The sequence below is a fragment of the Columba livia genome, chromosome 2, assembly GCF_036013475.1.
Source record: "Columba livia isolate bColLiv1 breed racing homer chromosome 2, bColLiv1.pat.W.v2, whole genome shotgun sequence".
Lineage (NCBI taxonomy): Eukaryota > Metazoa > Chordata > Aves > Columbiformes > Columbidae > Columba > Columba livia.
In genome coordinates this window covers 136,991,195-137,015,538 of record NC_088603.1, presented here as the reverse complement: position 1 = coordinate 137,015,538, position 24,344 = coordinate 136,991,195, and the positions used below count along the sequence as shown (strand labels likewise).

At 40.4% G+C, this 24,344-nt stretch overlaps 1 long non-coding RNA gene across 1 annotated transcript in view; it reads right to left on the bottom strand.

Annotated features, from left to right (window-relative positions):
• LOC102097919 (uncharacterized) overlaps positions 1 to 24,344 on the bottom strand; it is a 70,927-nt gene that overhangs the window by 9,023 nt on the left and 37,560 nt on the right. The window lies entirely within an intron of this gene.

Genomic DNA, 24,344 nt, shown 5'->3' with positions numbered 1-24,344 from the left:
AAGATATAATTTGTTCCCTCTCAACACTCTTCATGCCATTGTCTCTAGCAGATTAATTATTCTATGGCCAGAAGATTACAGGAAACTTGGGGTGGTCGATAAAGAAAGTGTTTCAGTTATTTTTCCTTATAGGCTCCTATTATTTTTCTTTCTTGCCAGCTCGAGGTAATATCTTGATTGCTGCCAGTTTGTTTGATGTCAGGGCCAGCACAGTGCTGGCTTGACATGTGCACTAAACACGCTGACAGCAGCTAGGAAGTTCATTGACGCTGGTATGGCAAGAAATGAATGGACTCCAGAAGCACTAAAATGCCCTCTTAGTACATCACGGTGGAGGCTTCACTTTCCCGTGAGATACTGGGCTATTACTTGTCTGTGAGACACACTTCAACACATCATGTCAAACGGCAGAATCATGAGAAAACTTGTGAAGTATTCCCATTAAGGCTAATTGATTTTTAAACACTCTATTATCCAAAGTTGGCATCTAATTATTTCTTTCAGGATCCTGACACGTTCCTGGTAGTCGCAAGAAGCAATGATTGTTCAGGACACAGCGCTGTGGTGGGCAGCAGAGCATCCGTCTGAAAGACAAGGCTTTTTATATTTTTTCTTACTGACAGGTCTGTGGCTGCTGCAAGAGGAACTGTGGTGCAGTAAAAGATGTGTGAGACGAACTGATGGGAAGCTTGGGGATGTAGTCAGGCTCCAGCTGGAGAAAGACTTCTATACAGAGATCAAACTGTTCTGGCAGATAATTTATTACCTTTCTCAAACAAATCAGGTTGGCCTTAGGGTCATTAATGTTTATAGTGAAGTCCTAATTAAGCAAATATAAACCTTATGCTCAGCAGAGATCACATTAAAAAAGAGAATAATCACAGACCCTTTCTTGTGCTTGCCTCTCCCTCTGATTTCGTGATGACAATATTAATCGACTAACAGCAATAGAAATTAGATCAAATGTTGAAGATACATTGGGGCCAAACAGGGCGTCATCTCCAGCAAGCACAGATCAAGTACAGTGAGCCGACCAGCCCAACTCTCCTCTGACTTGTATTTTGAGTAGTCATTTCTGTCTGTACAAGGATGGAGTGACATGCCATTAAATCCAAAGGCTGCATTTCACATGTTCAGCAAATGACTTCCCAAGGTGTCCGCATAGTCAGATTGGCGACTGGGAGCTGGTTCCTCAGGGCTGCCCTGCTCCTCCCAGTCAAAACCAGCACTTCTGTCCCAGCAGTGTGTCGCTAAGGGCTTTTTTCAATATTAAGAAAACAACACATGTAGAACAAAAGTAAGAAATCTGCGTGATGATTTGGTCCCCATTTGATGATATTCACAACAGCTGGTCCAAAAAATGTCCTCTGTAGAGGGAAAGGACACAAAATGGCAACTTTGTAGCACTGGGAAGACTTCTTACCATTAAAACACACAGAAAAATCAGAATATGGTAGCTACATAGACAATCACTGTAAAATATGGTTGTGTAGCTCATATTCAATCACAGAAAAAGACATAACAAAACTGCTCAGATTTTAACAATTTGCTCTTTGAGATACCACAATTTATTCTCAATATCCTGACTTGCCATTCTTGTTGCTTCATACTTAACTTTTGCTCATGCAGGCCAGCCAAAAATGAAGTATTTCCACAGATTAAAACTGCCTCAAACACATATGGGTTTGGTTTAAAAGAAATAGATGGAGTTTGAAACTATAACTATTTCAGGAAATGAAATACAGTTTCAAGTTTTTGTAAGGTCTTTAAATATTTTATGAAGTACCAATGTTTGCTTGTATTTTTTTATAAAAACACCCTCTTATGTATTTTATTATGTACTTTAGTTGGAAAGACACCAAAAGGAGGGGGAGGAAGAATCTTACACCTATGTAAAGAACTGGATTACCAACCTGTATTACTGCAACAGCAATATAAGTAAATCACAGGGCAAATGCTGTTAGTTTCTTGTGTTTATTTGTTGCACACATTTCTTTGATTAAAAATACACAAATATTTGGTAAGGGAACATTGCCCTGGGTAAGATGAAGTAACTGTGTTGTCTAAGTAGGAAATAAATATTCTATAAAAGTGTCCTTTAAACTAATTGCCTAATTACCTTTGCTTTTTATCTGGAAAGCCTCACACGAAGGTGTTCAGGACAGGTGATTATGCTGGGCTGGTAGGAGTGTTTCAGATCACGCAAAGGCAGGTAAATGGTAAGACCAGACCAGTTTTGGCATCCACATGCAGAGGCATACACTGTAACTACAAAACAGCATGTTCTGCGTCTATGTTTTCTCTGGGTAGTAGTAGCAGGAACACTGTGTTCATTTAAATTAAACCAGTTCCTTGGATAATAACAAAGTAATTAAAGAAGCCACCAAGGAAAAAGAGCCAATTTATTTGAATCATGTTCATAAAAACTACAACAAGTGCCTGAAGGTAGAAAATAATGTAGTTAAGATGGCAGATTGATGATTTTTAAAAATGCATCTTGATATTAATTTAAATTATTGTCCCTAGTCCGAGAATAATAATGGATGTGAATATTTAATTTTAGGGTAGAGATGGTTCCTTTAGTTAAGTCAAATTCAGAGAAAAAGCTGGCATGTATGTTGTAAGTCCACTCCATCTCCAAAACAATATATTCAAATCTGGTCATTTTAATATACCCCTATTTCCATAACTCTCACTTCACTAGATGATTCCAAATTAATATTCTTTGATCCTGTGACATGTCAAATGGTACATAAGAAAAACTGCACTTGAAATCATGAGGAACTTTCTATTCTGTGTAAGGTTCTCATGTAAATCATAACTAAAGGCCTAAACAAGGGAAAAAGGAAAGGTTTGACATCTTGAAGCTCTCCACAATTTTATTTGCCACCTATTGAATCATGGATGATAAGACAATTTTGTCAGCCAGTTCTTAACAGTTTGCCTGAAAAACAGGACATCTATAATAGTCTAACATTAAAATAAAAATCAGGCTGAGTTGTTTATATTGTCCATCACTAGTACAAGGCTGTCTTATGTCTGTTCCCTCTACATATGCTACCCAACCTCTTAACAGGAAGGTGAGGTAGTTTTGATCAGGTAAAGCTCTTACCTTTGGAATAGGGGACTCCATCCCCACCAGAGCTTTATGGACTTCAGTAGAATGTTTCTTTGTTATTTTGTGTTAATGGTGATGAAACACAATTGAGGTTTGAGAAAACACTATGATGCAAGAGAACAACATGGACAACCATTACAATGGTAATTTGAGAGCAAGCTTGTAACCCACTCCTATATTCCTCTTTTGGGGCTCAGTCTGATTTACAACGCATAACTAGTTTCCATTGATTTTTAAAAATTTTACTAACACACGTTACAGAGGTGTCCTGTGTTCATGTGCCTGTGCCATAGCCCTCTGTGGAAATTTCCCTGGTTGTCCCTAACCTTGGTGGTCCCTGTAAAACTGCGGGGATTCCCAGGCTATAGCAAATTAGACAGCTTGCTAATTTATACTAACATTGCAGCCGTAGGACAAGGAGTCAAAGACCTGGGGACTTGTGTTATCATTATATCTCTACTTTATCATGTAGGCAGAAATATCTAGTGCTTAATTCAGGGAGGGAACCTCAGTATTTCTAGCAGGACCCAACCTCTGTTTTTTTCTCTTCAATAATCAGTCCTGAATACATCATTTCAGTTCATCTGCCACCTACCATCAAACCTGGTATTCTAAAGCAAGCTCATAGAGAATCCACTTACAAGTTTATTCATGTTAATTTGGGGTCACAGGCGGTACAGACACAGGCCAGGGCAGGGAGCTGAATCTGTCTCACTGGCACTGATGGATGACTGGCACAGAAGGTCTGTTGCTGTCAACGGATACAAGGGAGAAATCCATTCTTATTCTCCTTAATATCTTTGCAGTATTTGGCACTGTTGACCTTATGTCAAGTCTGACAGGTGGCATGAATCCAAAGTAAGTCTTCAACTAGACAAAGACCCATTCTTTCTCTGGTCCCTTTCAACATCTACATGCACCCAGCTACTAAGTGAACTGGATTTAAAAGCTGGTGATATACAGACGGCACAGAACCGTACTTCTTCCCTACGTAGAAATTCTTTGTTATCGCTGAGGTTTCTGAGTGCTTGGATATGGTCCAGTGCCTTGCTTTTCTAAAATAATGACAATCTCTGCAGTAAGAATAACTTATTGCCACACAGGAGACAAAGTTTATCCATGCAGCAGAAAGCCAGGCACAAATAGTATTTTAGCTGTGAAAAATTCTTTTAGGGTTCTGGTTATGAAACCAAAAAGAAAAAAAAAAAATAGTTCTGTGTAAAATAATACAAAGTAGTCGTTGAAAGAATACATGCAGTAATTGTTGAGGATAAAAGGGGGCATAACTCTCCTGTCTTGAATATTTAGGGCAAAAATTTATGCTTCACTATCACATTTGGGTTTCATTATGGATGGTAGGCAGAAATATCGCACACACTCAAAAAGAGAATCTAAATACTTTAGCTCTATTGCAAATCATACTCTGATGAACTGCTTTATTACACTCCACCACCAAGCATTGCATACTGATTGATGACAGATAAAAGCTGGCCACAAAAACTCATCTGGCTGTCCACAAAAAAAGGCAGTGAACATTTAGTAATAAAATGCTGCCTTGCATCATACAGGTTTTAATCCAAAATAGCAAGAAAAGGGGAATATGAAACTGAGGAAGTGCTCTGGTTCACTGCTGCATTTTCTTTACCTTCTTACTTTTTAAACCGTAGGTAATCCACACAGAGCAAAATCCAGTGTCAGATCTGGCTCTGTTCAAGTCCAGTATTTGTTTAACAGTTAAACTGAAGTTAAACAGGTGAAGTTCTTTCTCCTTAACCTCAGCACTTGCTAGGTGTGAACCAGTGTCCACAGACCTTCTAACACAGGGCACAACGCATACTGCCGCAAAGTTTTGGTCTTTGGCGCACAATTAATTCCAGGTTAATTTTGACCCATAAGGCCCACCCTGCTTTGAATCCTGTATATATTAATAAGCTCATTGCATTTCAATTTGGCAGACACGGAATCTAAAGAGACAGGACTTGATGTGTACATCTGGCTGGGGGTGAATGCACATGGGATGGGCTTGCAACTGTGCAACTGCCAGCTAACCATCTGGTATGATCTGTAAGTGAGGGTGATGTCAAAGTGCACCCTCCTTGCTGGGGCCTCTGGAAATTCGCACCTGCGTCTCACAGCACAGGACGACTTCAAGAAAAATAGTTTCATTATCTAGAACTGGTTTCTTACCCTCTGCTTAACAGAGCCCAGGTCTGTTGTTTCTCAAGACCAGTTTTAAGAGTCTTTTTCTTTCTCTTAGGTGTTATTTTGCCTTTTCTTCAGTGGAAGTTCTTGTGACGGACAAAGGCTTTCTTGAGTTGATGTAGCACGTTTGGCAACACTGGCTAACACAGGATCACAGGGATGCACTGTGTCATGTCTCAAGGACAGCTGTAGAAAGAGTACTTTGTACAGAGATTTTATACAACCCCGTTAAAGAGTGTAGCCTTCTGTACGTGCAGTCCACATATACACAGGGTGAATAGTGTCCCTTTGTAAAGTATTTCTGTAACTCTCACCTCTGCTACCTAATGGTTCTGCTGTTTTTCAGACTCTACATCCATCCAAGTGAGACAGGATTTCCTGTAAAACTAACACCTCTGGAGCTGTCTTTTTTTTTCTTTTATTTTCTTTTTATTTTTCTCTTTTTTTTAATTTCAGTAGGGCAATTTATTTACTTAATTTTAAAATATTCTCTTAGTGAAGCCCTTACACAGGGACTATCATTAAAGTTCCTGCTACCTTTGGCAGGAGTTGGGTTTTACAACTATGAAGAACCCCATGAAAAGACAGTCTTTTTTCCAAAAATTGCACCTAACTTAGGATTCCAAGTTTTCTGAAAGCTTTGCTGTTCCCTCACACTCTGTGAGCCTTTTCTTCATTGCCACTGTCATTCATAGACTTTTCAGGGAATGATAAGATTGACTATACTAGTCAAGGCATCGGGGCCTTGGGTACACCAGCAGCCCTTCCTGGCCCTGCCCAGTCTCCCCTGGGGTCTTCCCCCACCCCTGACCATGGCCCAGGACCCCATTTCAGCTCAGCCCAGAGCTGCCACCCCCTGCCCTGTGCTGTGTTGTAGCTATGCCCTGCCCAACCCAGCCTCTCCTTGTTTTGCCTTACAGCTGCTTTTTGTAAGAGAGCCCTTGGAAATCAATGCACCTTTAACTTTGCTGATAGAACACCAAATGTTCTCATTGTTCAAAAATATTTCCATTTCTCTTCTACAAAGACAAAAATCATGCTGCTACAAACTTGTCTTCATACTATTTCTGTTTATTACAAGATTTGTATAACAATAGTACTTTGTGATATGCAAAATTAGGTGAAAGAATGAAGACTTCAATTACTTGTGCAACTATTAAGATGTTCAAAACAGGATGGAGAATTATATGGATAATATACGGTAGTACAAATCAGTGTTTGTTTCAGAATGCTTCTTCCCTACATGATCTTTCTCTTCTTATATGGAGTGCAACAGGCCCAGGATAGCATGGATATGGAAAACACAGACAGCACAGATAGCCCAACTAGCTCAGTCTCCAACCCTAACACCCCTTGTGTTGTTCTGTTACACTGTACTTCTGAAACATTATAAAATCTCAAACATTGGTTTTAAGCCAGTCTCTCCTTTTGGGTGTTGAATAAGAGTTCTGCAGAATAGTTTTGCATTCACCTTTTGCAGAGGTTGTTTCACCTTCATTGCCACGTGTGATATACTAAACAAAGGAATCGTACACTTGATTCTATATTTCTTGACACTCACTGAAATCTCATTTCCAGAAATATATCTGTACTGATTTTTGTGGGTCTTTGTTAACAGGAGTACATGGTTTTTCAGGGCAGAAATAAACAGCAAGCATACCAGGTGACCACAAGGAGTCAGGGTGGCAGGGGGTGGCAGCTCTGGGCTGAGCTGAAATGGGGTCCTGGGCCATGGTCAGGGGTGGGGGAAGACCCCAGGGGAGACTGGGCAGGGCCAGGAAGGGCTGCTGGTGTACCCAAGGCCCCGATGCCTTGACTAGTATAGTCAATCTTATCATTCCCTGACCTTAAGCTTTGATTTGCAAGCCTTTGCCAGTAGTGTTATTTCCACTTAACTACTATCCAACTCTGGCATTAATTTAAGAGTATTCAGATTATTTACTTAAAATAATTTATTATTTAAACCTAATAGAAACCTTTTTATTTCTATTAGTGCAAATGTTTTTGTCACTTTCTTGCCATGATTCAGATTATCCAGATTACAAAACAGCCACCCATGGCAGGCAAATTAGTGAATATAACATATGATCATTGCATGCAGTAAATAAATAATAGCTGATAACAACTAATAAAAATAATAATATAATAAATGATTAGTCCAGAGTTTATGTGGAGCAAGCTCTTATTTTGCATCCAAAAGCTTTGAATTTCTCTTTGATAGCCCAGTAAATTTGTCTGCCAGTGACCATAATTAAAAATCAGGAACTGTACTAGGCTGCCACTCGGTTCTGCCTGTGCTATGAATCACAGATAGTGGAGTGTGATATTGAACTGGTCATCACTTTCTGGACATAGTGGAGCAGTGTAACAAAAAACCTCATCGACAGGGGAATGCCATGGGATTAAATGCTACTGAACTGTTTCACACTCCCAGCTATTACCCATTCCACCTGAAAACTGAAAATACACAATGCTTGTCACTCAGCATATTCTCTCATAAGACTGATAATTGTACTTGGTAAAGTTTGAAACACAGATTAAGTGAGAAAGGATGCCTTTCTGTGCTCTTCAGGAGAAAGTGCCTGGGACTCAGAGCAGCTGACAACATTAGCGATATGCACGACTGAGAGACACACAGGTTATTTATAGATGTAAGAAAGCAGAATTTTCAGCTTGGAGCTAATTCATACACTTCAAAGCATGTTTCAGAACTAAATATTTAAATTCTCTTTTCCCCTGAGAAAAAGAAAAGAAACTTGATACATTTTCCCTGTGGAAATTTTGATTTTGCAGAAACTGCTTTTCTGTCACAAAATATCTTATTGAAAAAGCTCTTGAACTGCTCTGGGTGCTCATATGAAAGTGAGGAAGAGAATATGTGTCTGTTTAAGTATTTTGTATGAATGGACACAAAGCTTTTGATTCTTTTTCAAGAACAGAAGAATTCACTTTCAAGGGCATTTTATTTCTTTGCATACAAATTTTGAAAGCAGTCTAATCCTCTATTTTTTCACAGACTATATTTTTTTTAAACTTTAAATGTGAAATTTGCTTTTGAAAAGCAAATATTCTGTGAGATCACTAATTGTATAAAAATGTTCAGCATTGTTCAGTGTAGGCAGTAATGTGGAAATGAGTTACCAGGACATAGTTGACAAATTCTGTTGCTGAGTCTTTTGCAATAGGGAAAACATATCAGATTTCCCTTCATATAGGGGTAACATTATGAATGAATCCCTAGGATAAAGTGTAGCTGATTTCACTTTATTGCAACATGTTTTAACTTTTGTCATCTGTTGATTTTTCCATTGACCATGTGCAGTAATTCGGGTAAGTTTTTTCAGCTGTTTCACCTCCTTCACCAGAACACAAGTTTTTTAAAGGACTGAAAATAGTAGCTTTTCCCTGTGACAGCAAAAACCACATCTAGTAACCTACAGCAACTAAATCACTCTTTCAAAAATTGTGACCAGAATTTAGTAACATAAAGAACTCCTGCCAAGGAAAATTCAGTGGAAATGTAATGAAAATATCTGATGTTAGCAAATATGGGCACTCTTACAGCCCTACTTTATCTGTTTGAAGAGACTATGTAAGGCAACTATCTTCCTCGACTTTACCATTGACCTGATGAACTGCCTTGAACCAAATGCCTTGACCTCTTTCTACCTTTGTTTCTTCTGCCAAAGTTTGTCTGTCTGGCTTGTTAAAATTATGCACATTTTGTCTTATGTGTTTGTACAGCATCATTTACAGTGCTCAGCTTGTGATCAGAGCTACCTGGTGAAAACAATCTATTCTAAATAAGGGTAATTGCTGTTCCACAGAGATACCAAAAATTTAGTTCCTCCTCTTAAGAGGTGCAGCCTGTGCAATGCAAGTGAACCTTAAAAATGGCAATTGTCATTATTAAAATGTTAATCTTCCTTTTGGGTGGGAAGTCATGCAGAGAAGAAACAACCCTGTGGGAATTACTCTGAAGTTTACACATGCTGTAGTTTGTATATAGAGTTGCTACAGTCTACGCTATGGATTTTGGCCCAGTTTAAGCCTACCTTTGCGTCCTAATTCACCTGCCATGCAAATAACTGATTTCCTAAAGCCAAGCTGCGTACCCTGAAGTTTGAAGTTCACAGCCCTTTGTGAAAGGAGGGTCTGAGGAGATGTGGTTCACCACTGCATTCTGATTTGTTTGCATAGGATATCAAGTCATAGCCGACTGGATACTTTTGAGGTTTATTGAAATGTCCTGTTGGCTACTATGGCCTGTTCCTAGCGTCAAGCCTAGGAAAGATTAATTGGTGTGTCCCACCCCTCATTTGTCAAGGTAAGGTAGAGGACACAGACAGTAAGCTTCAGTCTTTGGTGAGATGTAGGGCTGTTCATTGCCAGTTCCCAGTTGAGACTGGTACTGACTGTGGAGGGCACTTCTTCCACTCCATTTATATCTGCTGCCAAAGAGGTTACTTCAGTGCCCTGGAAGAATGGAGCAATGTCAGAAGAGCTTGTCTTGCCCAGCTCTGCCTGAACAAGGAGGCAACCACCACCTTTCATCTTTACTACATCTTGCCTGCATGAGTCATTTAAGATTGTACTGGGTTTGCATAGCAAGGTTTTGGTAGTGGGGGGCTGCAGTGGTGGCTTCTTTGAGAAGTTGCTAGAAGTTTCCTCCATGTCCGACAGAGCCAGCACCATCCGGCTCCAAGAGGGACCCGCTGCTGGCCAAGGCCAAGCCCATCAGAGATGGTGGTAGAGCCTCTGGGATAACACATTTAAGAAAGGGAAAAAGTTACTGCACAACAGCAATTGCAGCCAGAAAGAGGAGTGAGAATGTGTGAGAGAAACAACTCTGCAGACACCAAGGCAAGAGAAGAAGGAGGAGGAGGATGAGCTCCAGGTACTGGATCAGTGATTGCTCTGCAGCCCATGGATGAGGACAGCTGTCCCTCTGCAGCCCATTGAGGTCCATTGGTTGAGCAGAGATTCATCTGCAGCCTGGGGAAGACCCCACGCCAGAGCAAGTGGGTGCCTGAAGGAGGTTGTGAGCCCACGGGAAACCTGCACTGGAGCAGGATCCTGGGCAGAACCTGTGGACCCATGGAGAGAGGAGCCCACACTGAAGCAGACTGCTCCTGAAGGACTGCACACTGTGGAAGGGACCCATGCTGGAGCAGATAATGGAGAACTGCAGCCTGTGCGAAGGACTCACATTGGAGAAGTTTATGAAGAATGTCTCCTGTGGGAGAGACCCTGTGCTGGAGCAGGGGAAGAGTGTGAGGATTCCTCCCCTTCAGGAGGAAGGAGCAGCAGAAACAATATGTGATGTTCTGAGTGCAACCCCAATTCCCTGTCCCCCTGTGCTGCTTGAGAGGAAGAGGTAGGAAAAATCTGGAGTAAACTTTAGCTCAGGAAGAAAGGAGGGGTGGGGGGAAGGTGTTTTAAAGTTTAGGGTTTTTTTCTCATTATCCTACTCTGATTTGATTGGTAATAAATTTAAACAATTTTCCCCAATTAGAGTCTGTTTTGCCCATGATGGTGATTGCTGAGTGATGTCCCTGTTCTGGTCTCAACCCAGGAGTCTTTCTTTATATTTTCTCTGCCCTGTCCAGTGGAGGAAGAGGAGTGACAGAGTAGCTTTTCTTGGCACCTGGCAATCAGCCAAGGTCAACTCACCACAAACATAAAGTGGTGCCAGCAGTTTTGGTGGAGATCTGGTAACTGCTACAGCATGATGTCTCTCAGAGGAGACCAGTGGAGCATATCAGGACAGTTCACACATGGAGACCCTGAGCTTGGTTAAGGGTTGAGCATTTTGAGCAGTTTCTGTTCTGGAGAGACCCATGTTTGAAAATTTACAGTGTCAAACTTTTACAGATGGGAGAACTGCAGTACAGCATATGCAGAGAGCATGAACTACTGCTGAGGCCATAGACTTGCAGAGTATGGCTCAATTTAGCCAGTCTCACGCTCACAGACTAAAAGCAAAGACTGACTCTTTGAGCCTTCTGTCTATCCTACTTCCTGACACGGCACACAGAATAGACTACCTCCTTGCTCTGTGGCTTGCTCATGAGCTCAGCCTTACTCCCATCTGAGATGGGTTCTTGAAGCCCTTTCAACAGCACATTACATTACAGTGAAAGGGATTTTTTTTTCTCAATTTTTTTTTAATTGAACATAGTGTGAAGTAGATTTGTATTTGCTTTTGAATAATGGTTTTCTGAAGCCTAAATATATGAGAAATTAAAACATTGTTCATAAAAAAGGAATAAAAGAATCATTTTAATCCAATGTAAATTCTCTGAGTCCATCTGCAAAAGACTGGGCAGCCAGATAACTTGGGTATCATTCTTTCAGGCCTATAACCCAGGCCACAGGCACAAGTTCACAGAAAATTTACTGATCAGCTGCACAGTGAAGCAAGTCCTCTGCAGTGTTTCCATGTGCCTGCTAGCACGTATAAAAATTAGCTAGGTCAGATGAGATGGGATAGAACAAGACTTATTGGACATTTAGTGAGTCAGTGTACCTTTGGGACTGCTCTCCATGAGATATCCAGGGCTGAAAAGACATTTGCACTTGTGCAGTTGCCCTGGAGTGATAGCAGGATATACATACACAATAACTCAGTTTGCCAACTTGTTACTGGGTGAAGCTTCAAGCTGCTCTCAATTCTCGCCTTCCCTTCAGTTTTGGTTACTCTGACATCTATAGAAAGTGTCACAGCTGACATCTGGAAGTGCTGAGTGGACAAACTGGGCAGAAACAGCAGCAAAATTGGAGCGATGGGAGGATTCTCTGTCCTGAACCAGCCTTCTAAGAGCTTCCTTTGAGCTCATAAGGTGTACAGCCTGAAGGGACATTAGATTATCTCACTGGATTTCCCATATAACATGGTCTATTAACACTTACCCAGCTACCCTTATACTCAGAATCGACTAACGTATGTGGAAGGACAACTAATCAGGCACCTTCCAGGCATTCGGTGTTGACTAAGCTTCCAAGACACCGAAGCTCTACCCCAGTAGTTTGATAATTCACAGTGTTCAATGTTATTTTTTTCTGTTAGATTAAATGGGAACTTTAAGGTTCTTTGGCATTCACTATCCAACCATGTCTCTAGACTCCATGCCATTCCTCAGTCTATACATATTGAAGAATCTGAATGTGTCATGTTTCTTTGTAACACACCTCTAGCCTTCACATAAGGCTTAAGACCTTTTTGAAACTCTAAATTTCCAATTTTAAACTGTGTGCACAGCAGCTGAACACACCATCCCATCATTAATCTTTTCAGTGTCCTGAGAGATATCACCCCTTTGGCCCATCTAGTTACAAAGCTGAATCTAGCTTCCTCATGGCATTGCAGTGGAAGCTCTCATTGAATTTCTTGTCCTTTCCTACCCTTGCATCCTCTTCTGAGTCCCTAGTTTCCAAGCTGTCATCTCTCATTCTGCAGATGTATCCTTCCCACTCCTTAAACATAAAGAAGCTGTAAAGCAGTGGATCCAAATAAGTTAGTACTCCAGATCAATTTGATTGACTTATTCTCATAATCAAGTGAACTATCCAAGCAATGCCTACTTTAGAGCATCAGAGAAGAGAAAAATCTCCATTGCATGAGTCTACATGTGATCAAAACACTGAAACGCAAATATTTGTAGATATTTGTACGGAGACCACATCCTCAGCTGGCATTTTATCTCTGGATTTCCATGGAGTTTTGGAGGTGGTTCTTAAGTATGTGCAACATTGCAAAGCCTGGATAATTAGAAATTTAGAGGACTCTCTTCCTAAAAGCATAGCCTCATTTTTATTTACTGCACGGTTTATGCATGAAAAATAGATAAGATGCTGTTGATTTTTAAGCTACACATTTTCTTCCCACTTTTTCCCCTCCCTGATTTGATCAAATTTACTGAAATGACACTTGAACATTCCCCCATTGTGACAGCCATGGTTGAAACATGGAAATCCAAGTAGTTGTTCCAGAGAAACAGAAATGGAACATTACTTTAAAAAGATACAAGACATCCCAGAAAGCAGTCAAATATTTATGCAAAATGAGTGTAGCTTTATACACTGGCACTGAACAACACAATGCTCTGTCTCACACAATACTGTCATTCATGTGTGTACATACTGCCATAGGCAAAAGTCCCACACAACGTATTTTTATACAATTGCTAGCAAATTTCATTACAAGTTGTTGTGTTTGGGTTGTGTTTGTTGATTTTTTTTCTTTTTTTTTTCTTGATTCCCTTATGCAAGGGATTCTCTTGATAGAGACATTCTGTCTCCCCGGAGTTTTCTAAAAGGAAGAAGAGTCACAATATAGAATCTACAGAAAATTATTGAATAAAACATTACATTTCAGTTGTAAGTAGCATTAGCAAAGAATATTGTTACAGTAATAACAAAGGAGATGGAAAGAAACATTTTCTTCCCTTAAGATGATTCAGAGCACACAGAGTTATATTTTGTGTTCTCATAGCTATCTTGTAAGCAATTAGAAATACAATGCAAAGTAGACAGAATTGCTAGTGTTAAATTTATGCTATGCAGCACATTAGGACCTCGAAATCTGTTAGCGTAAGTAGGAGCTGGAGAAAACTTATGCAACTGAAGCACACAACAGAATGACTATCAACCTCTCTACCTCAAGAAGCAAATACTGATATCATCCTACCTACTAAAGTAGCAAGTGATATGATGAGAGGAAATGACCTGATGATGCTCCAGGAGAGGTTTAGATTAGATGTTACGAAAAACTTCTTCCCTGAAAGGGTTGTCAGGCATTGGAAGAGGCTGCCTAGAGAGGTGATTGAGTCACCATCCCTGGAGGTATTTAAAAAGACAGGTAGATGTGGTGCTTAGGGACATGGTTTAATGGTGGACTTGGCAGTGTTAGGTTAATGGTTGGACTCGATGATCTTAAGGGTAATTTCCAAACTAAATGATTCTGAGATCCTACCATTCTATGATTCTACCTCAAAAAAGAATATTAGAAAGCAAATTTCCAAAGACTGAAAATTTGGTGAAGGCTAAATAAAAACATATTATATGCTTCACTCTATTTCTCTCAAATATAGTTGTGATGCAGAAACCATGAACACATAGCAACGATACACGTAAGTTGAATCCTGGACTGTGAATGTGCTATTAAACCGAAGCTCTGTGCACACCCTGGGTAGCCTTTTGAGGGCATATAGTAGTGCCTGACCTCACTGCTCCTCACTTCGGCAGTTTGAAGGCCTGTGAGTGATGAAGGACTTGGATACACCAGCAAATGATGTAGCTCTTCTTGTTCTACTCTCCCAAACTGGACTCACCCTCTTCATTCAGCATGGGTAAGAAATAGGAAATATGATAGCATTGACTGGTTCTTTCCTGTACAAATAGACTGGTATTTTACTGTAAAAAAAAAAAAAAAAATCCTCTATGGAAACATTGAGTGAGGACCCAGCTGTTTGTTCTTTGAGATACTGGAGACAATGAAATGACGAAATCTGCACACAAGACAGAGTCTGTATTATAAATGAATAAAACATATTTTTAATTCCTCTGTGGGGGCTTTTCAGTGAAATCCAGGTGTCCTTTCCATTGAAACTCTCAGAAGAGGAAAAAATTATACTATTCATTATCTTAGGCACACCATTTTCATATAACACTCTTCACACAGTGGCTTCTGTCAAAATATCCATCACCCTGCAACATCAGCTCTCTGGCCACGAAGCACTACTTGTGACACCTTGACATGAATTTCCTATGTCCACTACACTCCGGTATGCTGAACAGCCTATACCATGCATCCCCTTCCCCTTTGCAGGATAGTTAAGATTTTTCTTCCTTCCTCTCCTTAACAGAACAACTATCTCATCCTGCTTAAAATCTATAAGTCTGTATGAAAACTTTAGGCCTTTATTAGAAGAGACACTCTGAATGATTTGAAAGTGGACTCACTTTATAGGTTTGGATATTTTTGTCAGATCATTTTTCTGTGACCTTTTTCCCAGTGGTTCACAGATACTTTGTTTTGGGAAAGCCAGTTTGTTTTGTTAAATTGCAGGGGCTTCACATAGATTTCAGTTTAATTATGAAGCATGGAGTAGGTAGTGTTTAAACAAGTCAGCTCCTCTAACCTCATGCCATTTAAATGCACTCTTTCACTTTAATATCCTCTTAAATCATTTATGGATACATCGCTATTGAACATACCATACCTTACAATCCACATGTAGCGACACAGGACAGTTACAACAATGCAAACTCATTAAAGCTATAGGGTAAAACTCTGACCCCACTGAAGTCAAAGGGAGTTTTGCATCTTACTTCAATAGAGTAAGCCATTCACCCTGAGGCCCTTTCTGTCCCCCTAAGTTTCCCTGGCTGTTTGTGCAAAGAGTTCTGGAGAATATCAGGTCTCAGAAAGCCAATTAGCCAGAGACAGCAGTAGAACAAAGCCTCCCCCCGTCGCAACAGAGCAGGCGGCCGTTTGCCTTCAGGAAACAGGTCCAAGCTGGGGTGGGTCTGTGGCTCCACGTTGCAGCCCCCATGGATATGAGATAAAGGCGGAGGAGGCGCTTTGGGGGTGCAAAGATGCAATGGGGGAGAAATGACATGAAAGTAATTGAAGGTGAGGGGAAAGGGCCTGAAGCTGTGTTGCAAGGGCAAGTGATCTGAGCACTTGAAAGCCAAATGTTTCCCTAATTGCTGCTTAAAATTACTGCTCCTGACCAGAGGGGCCCAACTCTTCCCACTGGGTGGGCCACACTGCTCCCTCCAGTTGATGCCCAAGGGTGGGCACATGGTGGTGCGTCCCTAGGAAGGACCAGATGTCTGGCACATGGAGAGCACACTTTTGCTCTTATTTTCTACTTTCCCAAGGGCTCCTTAGCACGGAACAGGAATAGATTGCTGACTGGAGGAATTACTCCAGCAGTGGCAACACATTCATAGTTGCTCTATGTTCTGTGGGGTCCCTCAGCCTCTCTCATGACATTTGAACAGATGTGCACTTTCCGTGTGACAGGAAACAAGGCTTCAGGCAGGTCTGGAGCCACGGGATGACTCCTCACCATCTCTGCCTGCCAGAAATGAGATGCCATGTGAGATGTCTAATTATCAACACCACTGGCCCACAGTCTGTGACCTGAAGAGACAGGTGCTCATATGTTCAGAATGTCCAAGGTGATTGCATCTCAGAGGATTATGGAGTGGTCTTAGTATCCCAGTGAGGTTAGATATTGCAAGTGTACAATAATTTCTTTTGAAGAATGGAAGTCCATTTTTGATCTGAAATATTGAAAGAAGACTAGACTTTGCCTTGGTGAACTTTGTTTCAAAGGAAAACAAATTTTGGCATGATCTGACCTGTATTTGGGGTAGTACACTACAGATCATAGAGATACTGAAAAAATGGAAGGATCATAAGATAATTGTAGGCTGTTGAAAGGTGCTTTCTGGGTGAAGATATTCATACTCATAGAATAGTGCACTGGGACTACTGTTCTTGGACCAGGGCAACACTGTGAAACCAAAACTAGTGAAGAAAAAGGATCCCTGAATTTGGTATTAGAGTATGGCTTTTTGGAGGTTTTTGAGGCTCCCTGAGCCTCATGAAAATCTGAATAAGATATTGTTCACCTTCCAAATGACAATGTTGTTGCCTGAAGGCCTCCTCCATGCCTAAGTTCCTTGCTATTTTCATACTTTACTTTTCACTGTGGGAATTGAATGTGAACAAACAGTGTTCACTTCGGGATTCTTCTGTTGCAAAAGGTCAGGTTCAATTCTATAATTCTATGTATTCATCTTTACAAAGAAGTGTTTTGTTCAATCTGGATAGAGAAGGGTAATGAAAGCTCTTTAAACTGGTTAAAGGCGAACACAGATTCATTTATCCAGTCAATTTGTTGTTTTTTGAGGAATAGTGAAGTACTGCTTTTGAAAAACCTTTGCTAAATTGCCTTGAGGAACCTTACTGAAATCAAAATCAATGTACTTGTGAATACTTAAAAGAGCTGCCTGTGCCATGATGGCACATGCTTTTTTTTTTTTTTCTTTTGTCTATGTAATGCAGTCATTGATGAGGATGACACAGAAAAGGAGCTCCACTCTATTCTTATCAAACATTTTGTGTTTGTTTGGTTTTTTCCTATTTTTTTTTCTTTTTCTGAAATTCTTTAGTGACATAGGGATACATTAGTCAGAAAGAAGCTCAGATCCAGAAACATAAAGTTATCAAAATTAATGACCATGATTTTACCTATCCGTAACAGTGTTATTGATGAAATGCTGAAGCATTCAGGAGCATTGGATAAACTGGAAAGAAATAACTGTATTCTAATCCATATCAAGTGTGGAACAACTGTCCCCTTACAAGTACAGACCAAATAATGAGATTACATTCTATTAATTTCCTTTCCAGTGACTTACTAGCTAGAAACAACACCTTTTTAAAATAGTGATCTGTTTTGGGATACAGTAAACATCTATGAAGAGTAAGCATTAGTTTTTCTTCTAGACAAGCACAAATGGGACTTCATCAGGAGGCCATGGCAGATGGGCAGAGGTCTCTTCCAGGTATTCCAACCACAGCCCCACAGCCGTCGTTCTTGCTTTGTACATGGAATAAGGCTTTATAAAAGGTATTTAAGGTGCATGCTGGTGAAGAGATTTTTAACCAACAGGGAAGAATATGTCATCACTTTTTCTCTCAGTCACTGGTTAGCTCTTGATATTCTCAGACACTGAGGTGTAGGGCTCAGTGAACTTGCTCAGCAGCAGCAATGGGTTCAACTGAGAGTAACTGTAGGCAGAACCCATTATGTCAGACTCAGTGACCTTCCACAAAATGTCAGGGCCATGCAATATACCTCATGGAATGATCTTTTATAATAACAAAGTATGATGCATTGAACGGTGTGATTTCTTGCCAACCATGTTCTCTGTCAAGTGGGTACTCTAAGGGCGATAGAACTACGTATCAAGACACACTAGTTTACACAAGTACAGGGACCTATTGGGCACAAGCTTGGTCAAACTGAGTATCTTCTGACTTGCTGAGACCACCGAAGTCAGTAAGCCCATAATATTCAGTGTAATGTTGACCACATTTTAGAACAGCTCCAGCCAAGAGGAGTTTGAAGGTCTTCATGGATTCAGCATGGCACCAGCTAGAGGCATTTTGGAAGAAGAGGATCTTTGATTGAAATGTTCATGCTGGGAGTGTGACTTTTGTAAAGTCTTTCTAGGGTATGCCTCAGGTTTTTATTCACTTCATTTTGGGCAGATGAACAAAAAACTGAGTTACTCTCCATGCTGTAAGCAGTACCCCTTCCACTATCAGTGGTATGGCAGGCATGTTCAATCTGAAGCTGTTCTGTGATCATATATATTCTGGCAAATAAGTGGAAGTAGGTACAAGGAGGTGTCTCACATGCTAACCAGGAAGAGGGGAGCCTGAGGACAGGAGCATGCACTGAGGTAGACCTTAGTGTTTGTTGTACATTTTAAGTCCCCAAGGTAGGATGGAGAGATACACTGTATTATAGGGACCAATGAGGAAAACATAGTTGATTGGTCAAAACCCTAGTCCTCTTACAGAGTCATTCAAAGTCATTGGGTGGATCTGCTAGAACCACTTGGCAAATGTATAGTGCATTTACTGTTGGTAGCCTATAATTGCTCTGTCATCACTTTCCACATGGAATCTCACTACTATCAGTTGTGTTCTACCCTTGCAAAAATTACTTTCACAATAAAAGTTATACTATATTGTGTTAAGGAATTGTTAAATGGAAAGCCATATTTCTCTATTCTTTGGCTGCTGTGAAGTATTGATCTCTTAAATTTAAATATGATCATACTTCCCCCTCTGTTCTGATATAAGCATGGAAAACATTATTGCAAGGTTGTAAAGCCTTCAAGCATATGACTACATTTTGTCCTTGTAAGATGACAGTTATACCGTGTTTTTTGATTAAGCAATGCAGCGTCTCATTTTGCATATCTTTTTGATTGCTTTTTTATTGGATGGCTGAAATATGATAGAGGTATGTCTTTGGAAACATAAAATAGTATTCCCTTGCTCACTTATTTTACAGTTTTCTGATGAACAGCACCCAAACCCTAGTCTCCTTGACTGCTGAAAGGGTTGATTTGCATCACTGGCTAAGGATGGTTCCGATGCTCAGACTTCCAGCTCCAAAATGCGTGCTCTTTCCACTTTTTCTAGGTATTATAATGAAGTCCTCTAGAGTAATCTAAATTATGTAAATACTCTTCTTATCGACTATGCTTCTCATATATTTCTTTAGACCAAGATTAAAACAGTGCAGGAAGTGTGCGTGATGTTCCCTCTAAAATGCTGTGCGCTTAAACTGTACTTTTTCATGGCTTTTCTACTGGAATGAATTAGGCAAAGCAGAATTAACCTTGTCAGTCACCAAGTCAGCTTCTATGACACAGAGTGCTGCAACTAAGAATACAGAAATAACAAGAGAGCCCCAATGCAGTCACCCTCCACTGATTCCTGCATAGAATATGTAAAGTGCTTTGGGGTGTTCCAAGAAGATAGACCCAATATAAATGTAAAGTAATAGTTAGCAAAGAAAAGCCTTTTTGCCTTGAAGTCAAGGGCAAGGAAAAGAATTCTCAGGCAAACAAAAGGGTTTATGTTCAAAACCACAGGTAGTGGGGGAAGCTTCACACAGATCTCAGACATCGAAACTTCGAGCTGCTAACTGGAGTGTGTGGTGCAGGCAGGATTTTGGGGGAAGGAAATATCCTGCTTTAGCACCAGACAAAGGAAAAGTGAGTGAACAGAAAAAATGAGTGAATTAGAAAGGGGAATGCATGAGCAGAGTGGTACAAGAACTGAGTCCATGTGGTGGTAAAACAGCATCAACCCCAGAGGATGGCGGTCAGATCTTCCTATTTTAACTAATTTAGTCTGGTAAAGGCAGACGATAAATGGGAGCAAGGCAACCATGTGCTTCTGCCTTTCTGCTGATGTAAAGTCCTAGGAACATCCCCTGAGTTAGAAAAGGAAAACATTCTATCTTTGTGTGTACCTTATCTCACCTTCTCTCGGCTCTCTGGGCAACCTGATCTAGTTGAAGATGTCCCTGCTCATTGCAGGGAGTTTGGACTAGATGACCTTTGAAGGCCCCTTCCAACACAAACTATTCTATAATTATATGATCTCAAAACCTGAGCCAAGCCCCAGTCCTTATTCCAGTGCACTGTTTCCATGCAGAGGGCAGGATGAACGCAAAACAGTGTTCGAGCTGCTTCTGCTGATGCTCTTGGAGCAGTGGCAAGTAGGGGAGGTCTCACTTCTTGTCAGACTCAGGAAATAAGAAAGAAAGGGAAGAATAAGCAGAAAGAATCCTCAAGTGTGAACCACTGAGCAATACTGTGAGATATGTGTATGTCACACACAGGCAGCCTGGTCCATGCTATTCAGCAATCTGCACAGATACTAGCTGAAATAAATCAGAAATGCCATCCCATGGCTGACTGGGGCACACAGACATGGTGCCAGGCCTACCATAGCATCTGGCACTAGTTCAGAAGCCTCTGAATCACACCCTGTTACATGGCGAAGACAGTACCATGGGCCACTGGTTACTGGTAGCTCTACCAGAAGTTCTACCAGTGCAGTTCAGTGATACACTTGCTTTAGAAATCCAGCTGAGCTCCTCACTAGTCAGGCTGTTCCTGGAGTAACTTGCTGAAAACTATTCCTGCAGCACACTTGAGAAGACAGATTCTCTGAAACAAGAACTGAGGGTTTTGTATTTTTAAAAGCAAGCAAACAATAGCTTCCAAAGCTGTGGGTGTTTTAACGTTAGCAAACTTTTTTCTTCACCCTAGATTTAGTGTTTTAAATTTATTTTGTAACTGGTTGATAACTCTAAAAAAATGATACCTCTTAGGCTTTGTAAAAGTCATAGGCTCTTGTCACCTACTAGAGAACTCTGTTGTGACAGGATGTCCCCCAAATTAGAGATAAAGTGCAATGCTATATCCATTAAGTTATCATAAGTAACTGGTCATTTCAGTTTTGTGGTGTTTTTTCCTGCCACATCTGGTTAATGGAGAAAGGAAGTCCAGAACACTCTGAATAGGAGCTATGGGGGCAATATTATTTTCTTTAAGGAGCTTTATCTTTCAAGCATTTCAGTGCAACTCAAACAAACATCTAATTGTTAACGCAGAGCTGATTGACATAAACAAAAATGCCTATAGTCAGATAGAGGGTACAACAAGGCTCCATGTAAAATATAATTGCTTCCAAAGAAATGACAGATGACCAGAAGATAGGTCCTATAAATGTCACAAATTAAGTAGATATAACTTTTGTATCAGAAACCGACCACGCTCCATTAACACTGGAGTACATGATGTATCAAGACGTTTCCGGCAAGCTTTTCTTGATTATGTCTTTCTGATAATGACTAAAGCAATGAAAGACTCCTTTGCGTAGCAGGAAAGGAGATAAACTTGAGCAAAGCAGAAGGTTCAAGAATAACATGTAATTTCAAAAGGGCTTGCCTTCCTGAGCTTTAACAGAATAGTCTAATTTTTCTGATATAATGTTTCCAAATAAGAAGAAAAACATATCTCAAAATACTCTTTGTTCTGTGAATGCCTGTTTGTGTAACAGCAGCAGCATTGTTATTCTGTGTCATCCCTTGTTGACAAGCCTGTTTGAGTTCCAATAATGGGAAACTATCATGTTGATTTGCTTCAGATTAACCTCATCTTCTTGTCATACTACAGGTACTTTCCATTACAAGAAACAAATATATGGTGATAGGTAAATGACAAAGATAGCTCTGAGAAAGATTTTAAAACAGCTGCATAGCTGCTTATTTTATTTTAGAAAAAACAATAGCAAGACAAAGATGGCATCTATCAGACGTCTTTGGTAATTTTATAATGAGGTGTCGTCATGACTTTCTACATCTGGCTTTAAGCAACAAATGCTTTTTCTTTTTCTGTGCTATAAATATTATTTTGAATACCATAGAACTTCTAAACCAACCAGTAAGAAGAGCTGAAAATATAAGGTGCTTCAAAAAGATGGACCCGGTTTCAAAGGAGTAGTGATTTCAAATTGGGTCCGTCTTCTTGAAATGTCCTGTAGTGAAATCACAAGCAAAACTAACATTAAGGACTGTAAAAAATTGCTCTAACCAGTTCTGATCTGTTAGCTTCAGACTACAATGATTTTGTATCCCAGCCACAGAGCTACTGATTGCTTCTTTCATATTTTCTCCTTCAGATGTAGGACTTGGGAAGAGTGAATTATTCTGATCCTATAATGACAGCACTAGTGTCACGATGCAGGAACTATTAAAGCATACAGAAGTATACACTTGTTCTATGCAGAGAATGTTTTTTTCTTTATTGTTAGCAATTAACAGAAGTGATTCAAAGTCAGCATGATTTCTGGGTATAACAAGACTTGCCACTTCAGTCCCTTCTGACACAATAACTTGTGCAATTGAAACTTTAACATTCTGTTTCAGAAGGTAAGCTCTGTGCTTACTTAAAATGTATAAATGTTGCAAGCCTGTATTCAACAACATACAGGTACTGTGGTGTGCACGGTAACTGCCTGTTAGGCAAATGAAATGCCCAAACACTTTCGTTAAATGTTGTCAACACAGGGCTGCAATGTGAAGGTAGTCTCTGCTCTCCTTCTAAAAATTTGCCCTTTGAACTCCTTTTGTTTATCAAAGAATGGAGAATATTTGTCTTGTGAACAAACTCTGGTGCTTCCACCTATTTGGAGTGCAGTGTATAGCAGAATATTGTGTTGTGTTTGTCTATGTTGGAGTCAAGTCACTGGGTCAAGACCTTGAACAAAAATGACACTATGCATAAAGCCATGGAATGGCCTTTACTCTCTCTAGTAATACTGACTTCAGAGATGATTTTGGAAATACCAGGAAAACTTGTCAGGGAACCTGCAGGTCTTAGTCTGGAATGAAAAAAAAAATACATGCCCAAATGAAAAAGCATGTCTCCACTACAGATTTAGAAGGAGCCAATCATTCTGTCTGGTTTAATGCAGAGCCTTTTAAACCCAAATCCCATTGCTATCTGATGCCTGCTTGGTCCATGTGAAATAATTTGCTGGTCTTTCTTCAGCTGTGGTCAGAGAAACAATCCAGCTACAAACTCCAGCATCATGATTAGCACTAATGGGCCCACCTCAGAAGACAGGAGAAGGTCTGAACAGCCAGCAAGGCAAAGCCAAGCCCTCTGATGTGGTACCTGTGAATTAGAATCTCCCTCCCTTGACAGCCCACATCCCTTGTCTCCATCTTCTTCGTAAGTATCATCTGGAAGTACCAAATGATCATGACTATCCAGCTCAAGGGACATAAAATCTTGTCAGAGACCTATATACAGACCACAGGAGCTGAGAATGGGATTCTTGGTCTTGTTCCCTCTGTGTGCAAGCTCTGGACACTGGATGAAGCCTCCTCCTTCAGCTCATGAGTATCCTCTCGTACATCCACAATCTCACTCCGCCATCCAGTTTCTCTGTCCTACCTGTACAAGGGAAGTGCTTGGAACCAAATGAGCGTTCCCATCGTCTCGTCCTAGGAAGATTTGTGCATTTTTAGTGGCATTATCTGACAGTCCAGGCACAAAAGTAAGGTCAGATCTCTTCCTAGGGCCCTCTTGACATCTATAACTGCCTGAGTTGTACTCTAATGTGACACCCACCGAGTGAATTTATTGTAGCAATCACTTTGAGCATATCTCAAGGATTTCATCACGATATTTTGCTGCTTGCAATGCCAGAGAGAGAACAACAGCGTGAAATAAAATGCACAGAACTTCCCCTCTTATGAAAGAGAAATGGAAGAGCAGAAAACAGGCTGAATTTCTCCAGGGTAATTCTATGTAAAAGAAAGACCAGCAACATCCTTTAAGGCCTGAAATGTCAAGCTTGTAAAAATAGTATTCTTGGGAGTTGTATTTGATCATTTGTTAA